Source organism: Poecile atricapillus, chromosome 2, assembly GCF_030490865.1.
Source record: "Poecile atricapillus isolate bPoeAtr1 chromosome 2, bPoeAtr1.hap1, whole genome shotgun sequence".
Classification (NCBI taxonomy): Eukaryota; Metazoa; Chordata; class Aves; order Passeriformes; family Paridae; genus Poecile; species Poecile atricapillus.
In genome coordinates this window covers 123,252,917-123,272,592 of record NC_081250.1, presented here as the reverse complement: position 1 = coordinate 123,272,592, position 19,676 = coordinate 123,252,917, and positions in this window count along the sequence as shown.

The following is a 19,676-nucleotide window of genomic DNA, read 5'->3' as shown; positions in this document are numbered from 1 at the left end:
ATGGAATTGGACTGATGAAAATGATTTACGTGCAGGATTAAAATATTGGCAGCTTTATAGAGTGAAATGTCACTACTGCTGTACCTTCAAGTTTTACATTTCCTCCTTTGAATCTCTGTCAGCCTTCATGAACACTGGAGAGTTTAATCAATGCTTGCAGTAGCCATAGCATAACACTGAATATTTTATCTGTGTGATAATCATAGTGCAGTTTAGTACAAGTCAAAAGCAGAAATTACAAACGTATATATATTGTAATTGACAAGGTTACATATTAAATTAAATCAAAATTAATTCTTACACATTTATATGATTCTTTTCTTTTTGTGAAAGCAACCTGTATTTTGCAACAGCTCAATGCACCCTAAGGCAATCAAATTGTATTTGGGATGACTCAGAGGTCATAAAATTCAAACACTTATGAGTTCATGTATTTGAATTACTTTTTAATTTATATGATACAAAACTCCTGTGAAAAAAGCATTTTATTTGCTTTATGTACTCCAAAGGGTGGAATTCAGATTGTAATTTGTGTTGCATTTTTTCAGGATAGTCAATATCGACAATAATATCAAAACTGTAGAGGGAAGAAAAGATTATCATCTTGGTATTGTGGCACTCTGTTTTCCTTATAAAACAACCCTGTGTGAAGCTAAAATATAGGCAAGAATGAGGAAATAAGGACAGGGACATAGCATGAAATTTAGGAAACATATTTCCAAATTTTCAAATCAAAGCCACTAGTAGAGCTAATTTAAAAGATAGCTTAAGTTTTTTATTAAATAAAAAAAGGAAGAAGAGATATTTAACATAATTACAAGAAGCAAAGAAGAAAGGACAAGATATATTTGAAATACATTAGAGATAATTTGTTTTTTAAAAAAACTAATTGCTATTTTTTTATTTATTTGAATAAATAAAGTTTGGTTTTCTGCAAAGTTTCCCGAAGATCTATCTATAGAATATTCCCAATACCTGTAAATTACAAACCATTTGAATAACATTGCATAGAAGGAATACAAATAATAATTTTGATTAAAATGTTCTTAATTTGTAGTTAAACAGTATCCACTTATGGATATTTTAATAAACAGATGCAGTGAAAGAAATGCATTATGTAGATAAATGTTTGAAAATATATAGAATAAAAGACTTCTACTCTCAACAATGTTCTTTGATGCATTATTCTGTCAGCACTGAAATCGATCTAATAAGTATCTATTGAATAAATATTTTGCCTAGAAATTTATTTTGCCTTGATATATGCTACAAGCATATAGATATTTAAGAACATAAAAAGTGTTCTGGTCTACCTAGTCAATCCCCTTGTTGCTATAACGCTCAGCAAGAAGGCTTGATTTTTCCAGCAGGTGTATCTGGCTATAGCAAATATTTAATCCACCTGCGCAAGACAGTCAATTTTACAGTATTTATTCATGGTAGAAATTTGCTTTGCTGTCTCCAGTTCTGTGTCTGATGACACATAGTGTGTCAGTTTTATACAAAAATATGCAATATTTCAGAAAGGTTCATTAAGCTAACCTCTGTAATGAAGATAATTTACATTTACTCTACTTCAGGCCATTAAGGGTGTAGTCGCTTTAGGCAAACATGAATAGAAAGCTGCAACTTTTATCCCAACTTGATCTTCATTTTTCTCACAGCCAGCATTCAACAGGGCTGAAAGGACAGTAGGAACGTCTACCGCGTGCCCTTCCTTGTCTCAGGTCACAACAGGCATGCTCTCATTGAGCATTTTGCTTTCAGCCTCCTCAACCACACATTGAAAAAAGACAGTTTCAGCCTTTAGGTTCAGTTTCTTTCATTCTTTAGTTTTAAGCCAAATTTAGCCAAATCTTGTTCAGAATCTTTACTCTGAAATTTCACTGTCATTTATATGACAATTTCCCTGCCAATGGAGTTCCCATAGATCGATCTGTTTAAGCGTATGGGATATATCTCAAGTGGAACCATATTCCCAATGCATTCAAATTAAAGGGCTGGGTGATCACCGATGGAATGAAGTTTAATAACCCTAGATTTTGCCTCTGGGATGGGGCAACCCTGGATGTACAGATAGACTGGGGAATGAAATGATGGAAAGCAGTTGTCTTAGTTTAGGGCAAATTAGGGAGGAAAACTCTGGATGGGGATTTCCCCAGGGAAATGCCCCTCCCCACCAACCGGTCCGGGAAAGGGAAAAAGTTTCTTTGGAGAGAAGTGGAAAAAGCTGTTTATTTAACAGAAAATTGAATAATATTAAATAATAAAACCTCTTGCTGTTCGATGGGATGGCAAATCTAGGAAGAAAAGTCCTTTTCATGTGGTGTGTAGCTCGGCTTGCTCAGTTTCTTATCAGTCCCTCCAGTGCTGGAAAAGTGCCGAGGCCCAGGCCCTGGTGGGCCACAGGTGTGGGCTCCCGGGGTTTAGCTGGGTGTTCAGTCCAGAGCAGGCTTGCACAGATCCAAGAAAAGGGAAAAAAACCAAAGGTCCGGGGAATTCTTCTGCCTCAGCTAGCTAAAACTAACTAAAAGCCAGGGAGAAGCTCTGTCCCGCTGTCTGTCTGTGCTGCAGACAACACAGTCCAGGAGCGAGATGTGTGGGAGTTATATTTTCTTTAACACAAACTGCGGCTTCTTTTTCCCCCTCTTTTGCTCTCAGAGCCAGTCTTAAAGGTACAGAGCTTAATATATAACATAAACCAGACGATTGGGGATACCAGTATCATAAAGTCACCCCAGGACATTCCACCCCTTATCCCCATATCGTCAACTTATTATCAAAATTAATATATATATATATATTTTAACTCTACAACACATACATTATACAGACAAGGGAATTAATTCACGATCTTCACCCAACCATCAGATCTCCCTGAGGTACACATTGTGTTGTTCCATCTTTCCGCATTATCCACCATGTGCAACCCGGTCCCTGAGCAAAAACAACCCCACGAATGGGTTTGTTTGCACTCGAAGTAGAATTGATCCAAACTGTCTTTCCTAACAAACCTCTGAGATGTACCGCTGGGACTTTGTCTCCGTCTACTATATACAGGGCCTCGGACTGGGCTGGGCCTGCTCGGTTGGTGGAACCTCGGGTGTTAACTATCCAGGTGGCCTTTGCTAGATGCTGCTCCCAATTTTTGAAAGATCCCCCACCCAATGCTTTCAAGGTAGTCTTTAACAGTCCATTGTACCTCTCCACTTTCCCTGCAGCAGGTGCATGGTAGGGGATATGGTACACCCACTCAATGCCATGTTCCCTAGCCCAGCTGTTTATAAGGTTATTCTTGAAATGAGTCCCATTGTCTGACTCAATCCTCTCAGGGGTGCCGTGCCTCCAAAGGACCTGCTTCTCAAGTCCCAGGATGGTGTTCCGGGCTGTAGCATGAGGCACAGGGTAGGTTTCCAACCATCCAGTGGTGGCTTCTACCATCGTGAGCACGTAGCGCTTTCCTTGGCGGGTTTGGGGCAGTGTGATGTAGTCAATCTGCCAGGCCTCCCCATACTTGTATCTGGACCACCGCCCACCGTACCAGAGGGGCTTCAACCGCTTGGCCTGCTTGATCGTGGCACACGTCTCACAGTCATGGATAACCTGGGAAATACTGTCCATGGTTAGATCCACCCCTCGGTCTCGTGCCCACTTATAGGTGGCATCTCTACCCTGATGGCCTGAGGCATCATGGGCCCATCGAGCTAGGAACAACTCTCCCTTGTGTTGCCAATCTAAGTCTATCTTTGACACCTCTATCTTTGCAGCCTGATCCACCTGCTCATTGTTTCGGTGCTCTTCATTAGCCCTACTCTTGGGGACATGGGCATCTACATGACGGACCCTCACAGACAGTTTCTCTACCCTGGTGGCGATGTCTTTCCACTCATCAGCAGCCCAGATTGGCTTTCCTCTGCGTTGCCAGTTGGCTCTTTTCCACCTTTCCAGCCATCCCCACAGAGCATTGGCTACCATCCATGAATCAGTGTAGAGATAGAGTTTTGGCCACTTCTCTCTTTCAGCAATGTCCAGGGCCAGTTGAACAGCTTTGAGTTCAGCAAGTTGGCTTGATCCACCTTCTCCTTCAGTGGCCTCTGCGACCTGTCGTGTGGGGCTCCATACGGCTGCTTTCCACTTCCGGTTCATCCCTACGATGCGACAGGAACCATCAGTGAACAGAGCGTAGCGTGTTTCTTCTGCTGGCAGCTGGTTATACGGTGGAGCTTCTTCAGCCCGTGTCACTTGTTCCTGCTCCTCTTCATCAGTGAGATCAAAGTTTTCACCTTCAGGCCAGTTTGTAATTATCTCCAAAATCCCAGGGCGATTTGGGTTTCCAATACGGGCGCGCTGCGTGATGAGGGCGATCCACTTGCTCCAGTCTCTTCGGGGGCGTGGGTTTCATTGGCTCCTCTGGATATCTCAGCCCTCACTCTAGAGAAGTTACAGGCCGTATAGAGGAAGCTTAACAGCTGAACTACCAGGAAAGTAGTATCCTTAACACTCAGGGGAAACTGGATATTCTCAAAGAGGGACATAACAGATTCAAAGGAGAAAAAGGAAAGAAAAGGCTGAAAAGCCTCATCCCCTGCTCTTCCTCTAACAAACTGGGTACAATTACCAATAAACTCCCAAAATGTGCTACTGGGACTGGGAGGCAGGGTCGGGCGAAGAAACCATAAGCCAAACATACCTGACAGAAACTTCAGTAGTTCTATAAACTTCCTACAAATAATTATCACCAAGCCCAGCACAATAACCATTCTAATCCATGCCCCTCTATTGTGAAAGAGGGAAAAGACAAGTATTAAAACCTCAAAAAATTCTAGGGACCAGATCGACATGAAGGCTTCCACCCCGAGAGATATTATGTATCCAAACAACATGGCTACTGACTGCTTTATCTTAACACAGAATAAATACAACCAAAAATACAACCAACAATCAGTACAGGTTTTTCCACTTTCTCTCGCCCCACGTTGGGCGCCAAAAGCTGTATATGTCTTAGTTTAGGGCAAATTAGGGAGGAAAACTCTGGATGGGGATTTCCCCAGGGAAATGCCCCTCCCCACCAACCGGTCCGGGAAAGGGAAAAAGTTTCTTTGGAGAGAAGTGGAAAAAGCTGTTTATTTAACAGAAAATTGAATAATATTAAATAATAAAACCTCTTGCTGTTCGATGGGATGGCAAATCTAGGAAGAAAAGTCCTTTTCATGTGGTGTGTAGCTCGGCTTGCTCAGTTTCTTATCAGTCCCTCCAGTGCTGGAAAAGTGCCGAGGCCCAGGCCCTGGTGGGCCACAGGTGTGGGCTCCCGGGGTTTAGCTGGGTGTTCAGTCCAGAGCAGGCTTGCACAGATCCAAGAAAAGGGAAAAAAACCAAAGGTCCGGGGAATTCTTCTGCCTCAGCTAGCTAAAACTAACTAAAAGCCAGGGAGAAGCTCTGTCCCGCTGTCTGTCTGTGCTGCAGACAACACAGTCCAGGAGCGAGATGTGTGGGAGTTATATTTTCTTTAACACAAACTGCGGCTTCTTTTTCCCCCTCTTTTGCTCTCAGAGCCAGTCTTAAAGGTACAGAGCTTAATATATAACATAAACCAGACGATTGGGGATACCAGTATCATAAAGTCACCCCAGGACAGCAGTGCCATGGAAAGGTACCTGGGTGTTGCAGTCTGCAACCTCAGGATCTCGTCCAGGGAAGCAGCAGGGTTCTGGGGTCCAGCATGAAACACCAACGAGACGGGCTCCCGTTCATGAAACCATTTATTCAGCATGAGAACAAACTCAGGTCCAGAACAGAGAGCCCCGAACAGAGGCACAGCAGGGGTTTTTGAGGGACAGAACCGAGGGTTTACACCTTTGAGGGTGGAGTTCAGGGTCAGGGACCATTAGAAACACACCAAGGGAGAACCCCCCAGGGACTCAAACCCAATCAGAACTCCTGGGCCGCCCTTCACAAGGGGTTTGGGGTGGGACAATGTAACTCTTTGTCTCCCTGAGGCCGCTGCAACATCTGCTCCTTTTTTATTTTTTTTTTTTTTTTTTTTTTCAAATTTTAATTAGGAGCTTAAAATGTTTCCAAACATACACCTTAAAATCTCACCTCTTCCACAGAGCACCCACTTTGCTTTGTGGGACACCAATAGCTCAATAACAAAACACATTAAGCAAACAGAAAAAACAAAATTGAAAACAAACACTTAAATCTCGGACTACGCCGGGCAAATTAAACGGTGATGGTACTTAATGCAAACATAATTTTTTTTTTTTTTTTTTGTTCAGTCTCTTCCACTTTAGGATTCTCTGTTAGGAAGGGTGCAGCTCTTAGATCTCCTCTTACGAGGGGCAGAATTCTTCGATCTCCAGCTTCGGCTCCGGCTCCCATGTGGGCGTCGCCTCTTTAGATGATCTGGGTGAAACACTGGCTTTCGGAGCTCGGTTACAGTTTCGATTTCCCCAGAGGAGGTGTTGCCCACGATGGAAAAGCACAGCGCCCAGGGGTGGAGCACCGAACAAAGGGGTGGGAGCGAAGCAGGAGTTACTGGGAGGTTCGGGAAGGGAAGGTTTGGGACCGGAAAAGAAGGAGCAAGGCGGGAAACAAGGGATCCCAGACCGCGTGGCCGGCGCCATCTTGGGATGGGGGGGGTCCGGGACGGACTTTCCCGGACAGGGAACGGGGAATATGGAAAGACAGGGGGTGAAGGAGGACACGGAACGGCGGGCAGACGGCAGCAACCCCGAGCCATCTTAGCTTTTTTCACCCTTTGTCCTGCCCTTAGGAACAGAGGAAAGGGGAAGGTACAGGAAGGTATACACCAAAAAAGGAACTCCACAGAAGACAAAAACAGTCCACCGGAAGATCCATACCGTCCATAATCGTCCATAATGTTGATATAATCGTCCATAATGTTGATATAATCGTCCATAATCGTCCATAGTGTTAATAGAATCGTCCATAATGTTGATATCGTCCATAATACGTCTCGTTGGGTGATGTTAGGTGCTTGTCCCAGCGTCTGGTCTCGGCTCCCACACCTCCGTAATCCCTTTTCTTCCCCCATGCCCGAGGCACTCTCAACCCAGTCTCCCTGCCAGGTACTCTCGAGTCCTCCTTTCCAAGGCGGGGGTCTCGCCGGCTCTCAAGCCATCAGCCGGGGACTTACGAGGTGTCCAGGGAGCCGGGTCCTGCTGTTCTCCTGGTGCTTCGCTGGATGCCACGCATTCTCTCACCATTTGTTGCAGTCTGCAACCTCAGGATCTCGTCCAGGGAAGCAGCAGGGTTCTGGGGTCCAGCATGAAACACCAACGAGACGGGCTCCCGTTCATGAAACCATTTATTCAGCATGAGAACAAACTCAGGTCCAGAACAGAGAGCCCCGAACAGAGGCACAGCAGGGGTTTTTGAGGGACAGAACCGAGGGTTTACACCTTTGAGGGTGGAGTTCAGGGTCAGGGACCATTAGAAACACACCAAGGGAGAACCCCCCAGGGACTCAAACCCAATCAGAACTCCTGGGCCGCCCTTCACAAGGGGTTTGGGGTGGGACAATGTAACTCTTTGTCTCCCTGAGGCCGCTGCAACACCTGGGGGTTCTGACCCAGGAGTTTTGGGAGCAGTTTTGGGGGCCACAATGTAATGATTTTAAACTATAAAACAGTGCCCAAAGAGGGGCTAGGAAGATGATGAAGGGCCTTGTTGGGAAGCTGTATAAGGAGAGGCTAAGGTCTTTCAGTCTTTTCAGCCTAGAGAAAAGGAGATCAAAGAAATGAGACCTCTTATTTGATTACAACTTCTTTGTGAGAGGAAGCAGAGGGCCTGGCACTCATGTAGTCTCTCTGGTGACCAGCAATAGAACTGAAAGTAATGTCCTGAAGATGTATCAAGAGCAGTTTAGGTTGGATATTAGAAAAAGGTTTTTCACCCAGAGGGAGGTTGGGCACTGTAACAGGTGCCCCAGGGAAGCGTCCAATACACCAAGCTGGCTGGACTTCAAGAAGCATTTCCACTTACAGACACATGGTATGATTTTATCAGTTGTCCTGTACAGGGCCAGGAGTTGGACTTGATCATTGTGCATCTCTTCTAACTCAGAGTATTCTATGAACCTATGATTCTGTATTCTTATTGGTAATTCTGGGCCATTCCAACTCTGAGAAGACAAAACCCCAGAACAATGAGGGCAAAAGAAATAACTTACTTCCATTTTGAAGATGTAGAGAAGCTAGACATGATGGATGCTTTTTCACTTTTTTGCTCCCAACACTATACATTATGCATGTGGAGTAGTAGCACGTTTTTTTATTCTTTTTTCAGTAATATGTCAGGAATAGAGCAGGGGTTTCAGAACCAAGGACAAAAGTGCAAAGAACTGCCTGTTGCCAACCAAGCTGAAACAGTTTAAAGCAACATTGCTGCTATAGTTCTGCCTGTGTTCTTCGAAAGAATGATTTTTAGTCCAGTAGAGGTTTATTTGTACCATTTCCATAACATTTACAGCACTGGCATATTAATCTAAAAGGGAAATTGAGGCTCATTTATGAAGACAGTGCTACAGAACAAGTGGTAAAGACGTAATCACTGACACATAAAGCCATTGATGGAGGCTGAGGAGCTTGAGAAGCTATGGCATTATTTCTGGGTTTTGGGATTAGTGTATTAGTGTGAGTTCTGAGGAAGTCAAGCTACCAGGAGATGATTTTTGCTGAGTAAAAAGTACTACATGGCATTGGCTGAAACAAAGTGATGAATGTGTAATTGGGATTTGGATAAGGAAGGTCACGTGCATTCTGAAATGCTGTTTCCAGCTCTCATCACATTTTGGAGTGTGTCCTGCATCGTGTTCTACTTCTGCACATTGAGAACACAACTTTGCTTGACAGCAGGTTGGTAGCTCCTCAAGACTTCATCTCACAACAGTGACAATGTTTTGCATTGCATCAAAGCTTCTGACTGATATTCCCTACCCATTTGAGATCATCATATTTTACACTCCCCTCTTGAATGAGAGGTAATCTCTCCCTTATCAGCTTTCTCCAAAATAAAGAGCCATTTAAAAAATATATGGCCATGGTACTTCAGAATCTGCCCAGACTTCAATATACTATTGACATTACAAACCAATCCAATTTCAGGTGTTTCTTTACTACAACTTGCCAGAAAAATAATTTTGTTACCATCTTTATTAAAATAGCCTCTTCCATCAAATTTTTATTGTAATCCTCTGATTGGTCCAGCTTTTTACTAAAGTAATGCGGATTATAACAACATCTTTCCAGACAAATATGACCTGGTTGTTTTAAATGGGAATTTCACTTTTTCCTCCACTTATACAGAACAGGACATGTAATTTACTGCAGTAGACATGGAGATTCTTTTATCTCTTTTTATAATCCCAAAACACTGCAGACTTACAACAGTGAGTGGACTTGGCCATGTGAATCCCATTAAACTCAATGAAACTCTCATGGCATGAAGTCACACACGGTCACTGAAAATTAATTATTCATAATAATAACAGATTTCTCTTTCCATTTGAACATTGCAAACATCCTTTCCAACATAAATAATTATGGTTCCAAAGATGCCCTGTAGTAATGAGGCAACAATTTTATACGCATTTTTATATTTGTGCACACAGAGACAAAATCGTACAATTCTAGGTCTGTTTAAGGCAATTTCAAACAAACTCCCTGTGCTGAGAATTTCATTGGTTTTTATGAACTCCTCCTAGAATCAGTGGGAACTAACTACAGTATAAAATTACACCAGAATCTTATAGACATTTTTCTCCACAGGAGTTAAGGGATAAAAAAGCAGATCTCAGTATAAAATTTATTTAGGGCTGGGGCTCTTTTAGGATTTTCTTTCACACATCACACAAACTCAAAGAGACCTAAGGAGAATCAAAGTGAGTTTGTGGTCAAGTCTGGAAAAGAATCCACTAATCTACTCAAATCCATGCTCTTAATATTTATTCAAAGGTAGTCCTTCCCATTGTAAATACCTCTGTCAATTCAGACTGGTCAGTGTAAGCCCTAGACTTCACATCTGCCTTTTCTTACTCTTCAACTTTGACTGTCATCTAACATAAAGAGCAATATTTGGGTTGATTTTATGCAACTCAAATAATTTATATCAAATATTGTCTGACTGAAACACTAAGCTATAAGCTGTGTACTCACAGAAACAATACTGGTTTCATCCTTTGATTTGTGCAGATATCCTCTATGTAAATACTTCTGGCTTTATAAAGTGTAAATTTCTAGATATCTCATCCCTCACTTCTACTCATCTGAAAATCTCTCTGCAGCCACCAGAGAGAATTATGCACCGAATTAAGATTGAGATTTGAAACAACCAAAGCAGACTCATGATAAATATTCAAAAACATTAGAGAGAGCTGAATCTGAAACCCCAATTCACTCATGGTTTTAGCCCTCCTGACTAGATGCCTGAATTGGGTTTCCATGGCAAAGTTTTAGTAGCAAGGAGAGCTAAAGGGGTGGCTTCTGTGTGAAGCTGTTGGAAGCTTCCCCTGATGCCTGCCATACTCACAATGGACCTGCTACAGCTCAGGACTGATCCCATCAGCCACCAGCATCAGTGGTAGCACTCTTGGGATGACATACTCCAGAAGGGGAGAAAAAACTTGTGTAACAGCAGCTGTAGCTAGAGAAAGGAGTCTGAGATAAACATTCCTGCAGAGCCCTGGTGCAGTGAAGAAGGAGGGGTGGCAGGTGCTCCAGGGGCCAGAGCAGACACTCCCCTGTAGCCCATACTGAAGACCATTGTGAGGCAGAAGTGGACACCCACAGTGAATCAGAGATCCATCTTCAGCCCCTGGAGGACCCAATCACTGGATCAGATGAATGCCCAAAGAGGCAGTGACCCTGTGGGAAGCCCATACTTTGTCCCCATGGAGGGAGGAGCCCATATTGATACAGGTTTGTTGGCAGGAATTGTGACCCTATTGGAGACCCATGCTGGAACAATCTATTTCTGAAGGACTGTACCCCATGGATAAAAGCAAATCATGCTGGAGGAGCCTCTTTTTAGAAGCAAGGAGCAGCAGAGACAACATGTGATGAACTAAGCACAGCCTGCTTTCACCATCTCCATTGGTCACTGTGGGGAAGATGCATAAAATCAGGAATAAATTTAAGCCTGTGAAGAAGGGAGGGATAGTGGGAAGGACTTTGTTAGATTTGGGTTTATTCCTCATTTCCCTAATCTGATTTATAAGTTATAAATTAAACTAATGTTTTCAAATTGGATATGTTTTACCCATGGTGGTAACCAGTAAGTTATCTCTCCCTGTCCTTGCCTTGCCCTATGGGTCTTTCCTTATATATTCTCTCCCCTGTCCATTTGGGAATGGGAATGATACAGAGGTGCTGGTCGGCACCTGGTGTCCAGCCAGAGTCAACTCACAACAATGCCTAACACAAAGCCTTCTACTAGGCATCGGTGGCCACATTTTCCCTTCAGGACTGGATGATTGGCTATTTTCTTTTTAAACACAGGTGGAGGGAAATGTGAAGGTGACAACAATATATAGTTTCTGACAGCTGTTTAATGGAAAACACATAAACAGTCCTGGGAAGTATGAGGTCTCCCAAAGAACAGCGTCCTATTAGCCACTGGAGCAATGGCACTTCCTCTGGAGCTTGCCCTTCCAGGGCCCAGGAGCCCCACATTAATTTTCTTATTTTACTCACAAGTGACTTCTCTTCAAATGAATGACAGAAAACCAGTGTTATTCAAGGTTGTTGTGTTATTATGGTGTCACTTTAAGAAGGTAAGAAATGATGGTTTATATCTTCTCAAGCTGAAGAGGACCTAGAACCTGTCACCCACTTCCCATAAATGAAACCTGATTATTGGTTACTTTAAAGTGCAGTCTTGCACTCCATCAAATGGTTTTGAATGACAACAGCTGTGATTCTTTTGTTTCATGTTGAAGTCTGGGTAAAACATTAGACCATATTAGACTAATAAATGAGAATTTTTAGGGGGCATAGCCTCCCAGACACCTCATCTATAATTTCCAAACAGACTTAGATATTTAGAAGGTTGCAGTTTCTAAAGGTATGCAATAATTATTTTCTGAATGGTCAGAATAATTTTTATTAGCTAAAAAAAGAAATCTCCAGGTGGTTTATGACAGTTTCTGAAACTTATCTCTCACATGTCTGTGTCTTGTATTCCCTTTGCCTTTAAGAGAAACAGGATAGCATTCAGGAAATCAGGTTTCCCTTGTGACAGACAACCTGTTCTTTAGTGCCTTCATAAGCTGATCACTGTGGATTTATCAGAAACATAAATAATACCTCAACTCTCTGGAGACCACATCTCCTAGTTTCTACAAAAGTCAGATGTATTTCTTTGTTGATGGAGTAGAATCATGTACATTTCCTTGCTTTCATTGTATAAACACCTACATTTCACTTAACACTAATCTATGTTTCTAAAACCTGTACTCAAAACTCTCATACAGTAAATTAATTTTAGAGTAAAACCTAGAATTCAAGTAAAGGCAACCACAAACTTTTTGCCATCTAGAACTTAATCTCTCTTCAGCTATCAACAAAAAAATTGGAGAATTCTCCTGAAAAAAAGCTGTTTTTTCTGCTTCTTCTCTCCATATGATCAATTACAATTCTCTACTCTCCATTTCAGATCAGCTTCCCCAGAGATGCTTAGGCAACATTTTCATGCTATTTCTTCACTTTAAAAGGACATTACACCAGGAATAGTTTTCACTCCGAATACTTTCTAATGAGAAGGGTATAAGAGTCACAGTGTGGACTGTGCTTTACTTCAGATGTAATGAAGGAACAACCATTGCAGAATGACATAATTTATTTTTAAAAACATTGGAATAACTTCTCCCATCCTTTAGAAATATGGTAAATAATCCAAAACACATGTACTGTAGTAGTTTACACAGGTTATGTTATGTATATATACATAACATAACAGGTTATGTTAACCAAATTAACAACCTGCATAATTTTTACTAAATATCCTCTCCTAAAGTAATAAGGATTTCTGACTAGCACTTTGGAATGATAATAAGTTTGTGACAAACAAGGCATATTCTGAAGAGATAATCTCATTCTTTTTAGGTAAGTAAACAGCAGTGTCACTGGGGGTTGGCAAAACTTCAGCTTGTCTTAAGCATTACAATATTCACCTGTGAAGTTACCTAATCAAACTTGCAAATCAGGGCATTTGTGATGCAAGGCCTGAGATTATATTTCATGTGTAGTTGCAAAGTCAGAAACACAAATTACACCCGCATAAACAAAGGCTAAGCTTCAGAAGGCTGTGGGAAGGACTTGCCAGCAATATGATATGATTTTGTCTCTACTCATGCTTTTGTGCCTCAGAACATACCATGCATTCACAACAGACTAACTTCAAGGCAGTACATCACTTTAAATAACAATTCTCTTTTTTATTATCAGTTAAAGTCACAAACATAACATTAAAATTTTTTCGTCTCTGAATTATTAGATTTAGAGTGTTGGTGCACCAGTTCAAGGTAACTAAACAGCTTTATTATATCAACAATAGCCTTGCAAGATATCCTCATTGCATTCTGAAGGACTTAATTTAAGGAGAAGATATTGTGTAACGTTCTATTTTTCTCTATTTTAGAGAGCCATAATCAGATAAATAGTGAGAAGACACAAAAGGAGGACTCTGAGATCCTGTGGGAGCAAGAGCAGGAGCCATACTCTTAATCTAATGGGATGTATTTCAGTGTAGTGCACAAAAAATAGGTATCTCTTTGTACTAACAATACAGCAATCTCAGGAGCACTTGTCCATGTAGCTTGCTGAATATTTATCCTTATTTGTCAAGAGTTTTTAAACAGTATATTGTTATTGCACATGTGCATAGCAGTTTATCAAATAAAAAAGGAATGATCTTCTAAATGAACCCCTTTTGAATTGAACTTTTAAAACGCCATATCCTATCTTCAGTGGAAGCACTAGATCCACTTTAATAACTAATATTAAGTGATAGCATGTAGTACACAACAAAAACAAAGGAAGTAAATCTTCCACTCTTTCCATTTTATGGCTTTTTAAAATAGAGGCTAAACCCATAATTTTGTTGTTGGAAAAGTCAGAAAACTCACAGCTCTAGGTGCAAAATGAGAGAAAGCTGTACTGCAGTCAAAAATGAACAATAGACTTAAATAGCACTGAAGGCATGAAAATAGCTGGCTACAAGCCCAGAATCTATAAATAGTACCAAACTTCTTCATCATAACTCCACTGATGATGACAACATCATCAGGAAATGAAAACAGAAAAAGCAGGAGAAGAATAAAAGCAATGGACCTCAGGAATGAAAGGCCAAGCTATTTACAGAGCAAGCTGCTCAAATTTGACAGTAATCCTAGGGTGGGAAAGCAGCAATGGCAACTAATAATGCCATGGGTCCTACCATATAAGTGAGCTAGGGAAGGAGGACAGTAAAAGAAATGGAACCAATCCACTAAAGAATTAGTGCAGATTCTTAATTTTTATGAGAATGCTGAAATGCAATGTTTAGCATTTGTCTTGAGCATGATGAATGCAGTATGTGATTTATACAAACAAAACCTTTTACTTAACACAGAAGTTATGACATACCCTTCCTTCCCTTTTCCATGTAAATCCCTTTAACTTTTAAACAAAACCAGAAATAACGTCAATATTACACAGATTTTTTTTTTTTTTTCATTACTATTATTTTTAAATATCTTTTTAGGTTCTCTTCATCAAGCCTAATAATGCAGACCTACAAACTCTGGAACAATGTGATCATTTACACAAATAAAAATAGCCCAAAATTACAACAATCTATAGGGTAGCAACTGACCACAGAGAAAAAATTCTCCTGTAAAAGTACAGTGTGACTGAAAGAAGAGCTAAAGAGAAAATTCAGTTCACATTGATGAAAGACAGATTGCACAAAATATGTTCAAAATAAAAAAAAACAGGAACCAGTTCCAGTGCTATGCTGCTCAGATATAATCTCAAATCCAGACAGGATTGAGGACACAAAGACTTATCATATACACTCATAAACTTGAGCAAATTATTTAAATTTTTTTTATCATTCCCAATCAATTTCTGAAATCTTGCTCCCTTTGATTAGAAATTCATTCTACAAGATATTTTTTTTTGCCAGGGTGCTATTTTCAAAGTGAGACATGGCTTAACATGAAGAAAGGTGACAGGATCCGGATGTCAGTATTGAAATCCACGTGGTCTGCATGATTCAAACCTTCTTCTCACCAAGTACTCCACCTACTGAAAAAAAGAAATCAGACCTCAGACTCTAAAGAATGTACAGGTAGTCCCAAAAAGATGTTTTTTCCCCTTTACTCTGAGCACTCTTCCCTGAAACCAGCACTTACAGGAATGGTATTTACCTGAAATATTTGGCAGTGTCAGCAGCTTGGCACACACCTGATGAAGGGCTAAGCTGAGCACTGGCATGTCCCCCCTTTATACACACCTACACATCCAGTCTGGAGAAGGTAAAAATGAGATTTTTAAGAGAAAAGGAAAGATAAAAGCTTAACAGACTCATGGTGGGAAACTTAGAAAATGCCAGCATTTTGGACAGTTGAGATTGTCTAGTTGGTAGACTTCCTTATTAATTAACCCATTCCATCAAAAGGGATGGATGGGTTTTGGCTTTGCAGAGTACTAGTTTCAGATTGTAAAAAGCTAAAAGAGCATGTAAACAAAACCAGATTTTCAAATGAGAGTTGAAAATAATATGTATTTTAGACATTATATTCTCAAGGAACTTTCTGTTCTTTGTGCCCTTGCTCTGAAGACATCACTTCCTGGGGTTGACTCTGGAACAGAAAAACTCTTAGCTTGAAAGTATCAGCTTTAGATATTTTTGCACTCAGAGAGCTTCCTCAGAGGTGTGCAATCTAATACCAAATCAGTATTATGAAGCTTCTGAAATTAAAAACCAAATGAAATGTCAAATGAAAAACTTTGAAGCAGTTGGTAGCCTACAACATTTGAAAATATAGTATCAAAAAGTATAATTTCTCAAAAAAAGGAAGTTCACTTTTTGTAGTAAAATAAATTTATTATGCCCTTCCCTATTTCTTTAAATAATAACTACATTAATAAAAACTGAGATATTATAAAAAACTGTCTTAAATTGAAAATACTGATCCCATGTGCATACAAATGCAGTGGAGTTGAGTATGATTTTCCTACTGGGAGCAGTGAAGAAGCCCAGATTTCTTGGTCTACCACAGCATTCTTGATGAAAACACAATAAAACAGACTGAGAAGCTTATTCATTTTTCTAAATTTCTGCAGGTGGTTGCATAGTTAAAAGGAGATTTTAGTGATGTGGAGGTTGGTGTCTGAGTTAACAAGGGACAAGAAGACAGGAAATGGCTAGAAGTTGCACGAGGGAAGGTTTAAACTAGATACTAGGAAAAATTTCTTCACTGAATGGGTAGTCAGCTGCTGGAAGAAAATACCCAAGGAAGCGGTGGTATTGCCATCCCTGGAAATCTTCAAAAATATGTGGAAGTGGAATTTGGGGATATGGTTTAGTGGTGATCACAGGAGCTCTGGGTTAACAGTTAAGCTCAGTCTTGGAGGTCTGTTCTAAGCTTAGTAATTCTGTGCTTCAATGATAACTTCACTCCTGGGCCAATACAGAGTGCTCTCAGAGCTGCTGTTAGTAGTGACCAAAGTTGAAGAAGTTCAGATGGCTGCTCTAACTACTGAAATCTGCTGAACATGTGCTCTCCCACACCTGGCTGCCAGCAGAAGCTGAGGAAACTGAGGCAAGTATCTTAAAGTCATTGCACTTACTGTCAATGTCTGGGTAAAAATGTTCAATTACTTGGGTAGTAAAGTGTTCTTGAGGGAACAGAGAGTGGATTTAAATAGCAAAACAAGAGTGTTTGTCTAAGCAGTTAGAGATACAAGCACATTTTACTTTCAAAAATGTTCCGGAAAGGTATAATCTAAATATTACTCATAAATACTTCATCTAAAGAAATTAGTATGATATCAAGTGCCAAGTCATGAGAGCTAGAAATCTACACCTTGCGATTATCATTCCACCATTTACAGCAAAACAATGCTGATACAACTCCCTAAGAGCAATACAGTGTCATTAGGATTATAAAGACTGCAAATATTTTCCAGGACATTGATGTACCTATGGTGAAAAAAACCCTTAAAAAAAATAGAAAATAAGACCTCCCAGTGTTTTGGTATCAATTGGAAAGAACCAGACAATCCTTCAACTTGTAAAAAGAAGAGTTTAGGAACCTTTAATTCTCCTCACCCCCCAGAAAAGATGTCGGCCTGCTAAAGAGGAACAGGTTTTGTGCTAAGCCTCTGCTTAGACTGCATTCCTGCTACCAGATCTTCCTGCCAGAGGCATCAGTAGGATTTGAAAGTGAGGGCTGTGGGCCACAGATAGAAATTCAATATTTTTTTGGAGAAAAAGATAAGCCCCGGGAGTTCTGTGTTTTACTGCTCTCTTCACTGTGGAGAGTGGCACTTGATGTGATCCTCACTGTTGAGCATGACACAATACATTTCAGAGCTGAAACTATTGGACTGTAGCTAGATTTTGCTTTAGGGTGGAAATAGGTAGCGTTCTAGAATCAAGAAAATACAAAAAATGATGGGGATGTTGAGTCCTCACAAAGCAAATAAACTAAACATAATACAATAGAGCTGGAGGCTTGCTGCACTACCCCCACTTTTCTGTACACACACACACACAGATACACACACAAACACACTTTCTCTATTTAATTTTCTTAATATAAAATACAGAGCGTATCTTGGCATGCAGAGCCTTGTCACTAGTTTTTGAATTGCATTAAGTAATCTCACCTGGGGCTTAGTATTCACCATGTGTAGGTATGCAAATCAAATATTAAAAAAATAAAATAAAATAAAAAATAATAAAACCCCCCTGGAGCCTGTTTATATAATTTAGCATCCCATTCTGAACTATATTCTGAACTGAATCTGTTACAAATTTACAGTCAAGTTAATCGCATCACGTCATATCACAGATAGGTGCAGAAATAAAAACTGCTTAGCAGGCTTCAGGTAATCACACTCAGTGCTGTGACTTCATGACTTCTTTTATAGGAAAGAACCCTGCCTGAGCACACAAACAAACAGTTCTGAGCAGAAATGCTGCAACTGCATATGTTGCTTTTACGTGTTCACTGACTAGTTGCTTGAAGAGCTAAAACCACCCCCAAATGTGGCTTAACAGCCTTGCCACTTGATTCAAGGAGTTGTAGGGGGGAAAGAGGCTTTGTATAATTGTAAAATTCCCAGAAGTCTGAAGTTACAAAAAAAAAAAAAGAAAAATCAGAAAAGGAAGGAAATACATATTATTCACAAAATTAAGTCTCTAAGGAAAAAAACAAGCCCTGTAATGTGTTAATGTGACATACAGGATTTCAGTAAATACATAAATACATATAACTTTAACATATATGGAAGAAAGTGTTATTGAAAAGCTGTTCTTTTCTCCAAAATGAAGACGAAGTTCACCATGGCTTAATAAAATAGGACATGAAGCTTCATTTCAGAACTCCACAAATATTTGCAAAAATTTTCTGAGGTATTTGCCCATCTGTCATGATGACTAAAAGGGAAAAATAACAGTCTACAAATATTTGAGGGGAGTAAATGCCAATGATGAAGGAGTAAAGTACCATTAGTATAATGACTGATTCTGTAGTTTAAATATGAGTAATATGATGCTAATAAGATCTGGAAAATGTATATTGGCAATTCAGAAATCTTCCTAACAATGGTATTAAATGTCTCCAGAACAGCAACTTGGAAAGAGCTCATTGTCTGGTCATTTAAAGACACTCTCATCTTTCCTGCTAAGGTTTTTGTAAGTTGCAAAGATCATTTCAGCTTCCAGTCAGTCCTCTATCAGGGAAAAAATAAAGAGAAAAGGGGCTTAGAGTTACCATTTCTATATGTAAAAGATGAATAGTTTTAAAATTAGTGAAGCTGAGGAGTTAATCTAATGTCCAAGCTCTTATTTTTACCTTTTATAACTTTAACTGTATCAAGCTTAAATGTGCAGCTGAATCCAAATTTTCAAAGCAGCATTCTTTGGAAATGAAACATTACCCTCTTTCTTTCAATGCCAGATTTCCATTCTGTTTTAACATTTAATTATACCAGAAGTTGTTATTTCAAGAAGCTGTGGGTTTGAAACTGCTTTATTTATATAAAACTGATATTTGTCATAATTTTTAAAGAAGACTATGTACCCTACTCTTCTGACTAATTTTTCAGTTGAGATGTGGCATAGTAACGTTTTCTCCCCGATAAATATTTTTATTAGCTTTATAAACACACTAAAAAAGTTGTTGAAAATGGCAAAAATCAAACCAATTCTAGTGAATTATAACAAAGCTACACTATGGTAATAGAAAACATCTGCTAGTGATTCGTCATTTTTAGGAAAAGTTTATTGTATAAAGCACTAACAGCCAAATTCAGAGACCACTGATTTCATAAAACCCTGACATACATTTCTTTTAAAAAGTCTAGGAATGTAGCTGACAAACAGCTTAAGGTATTAAAAATTATTTTTAAAGTTTGTCATTATTTCTTTAATTTTCTTGGAAT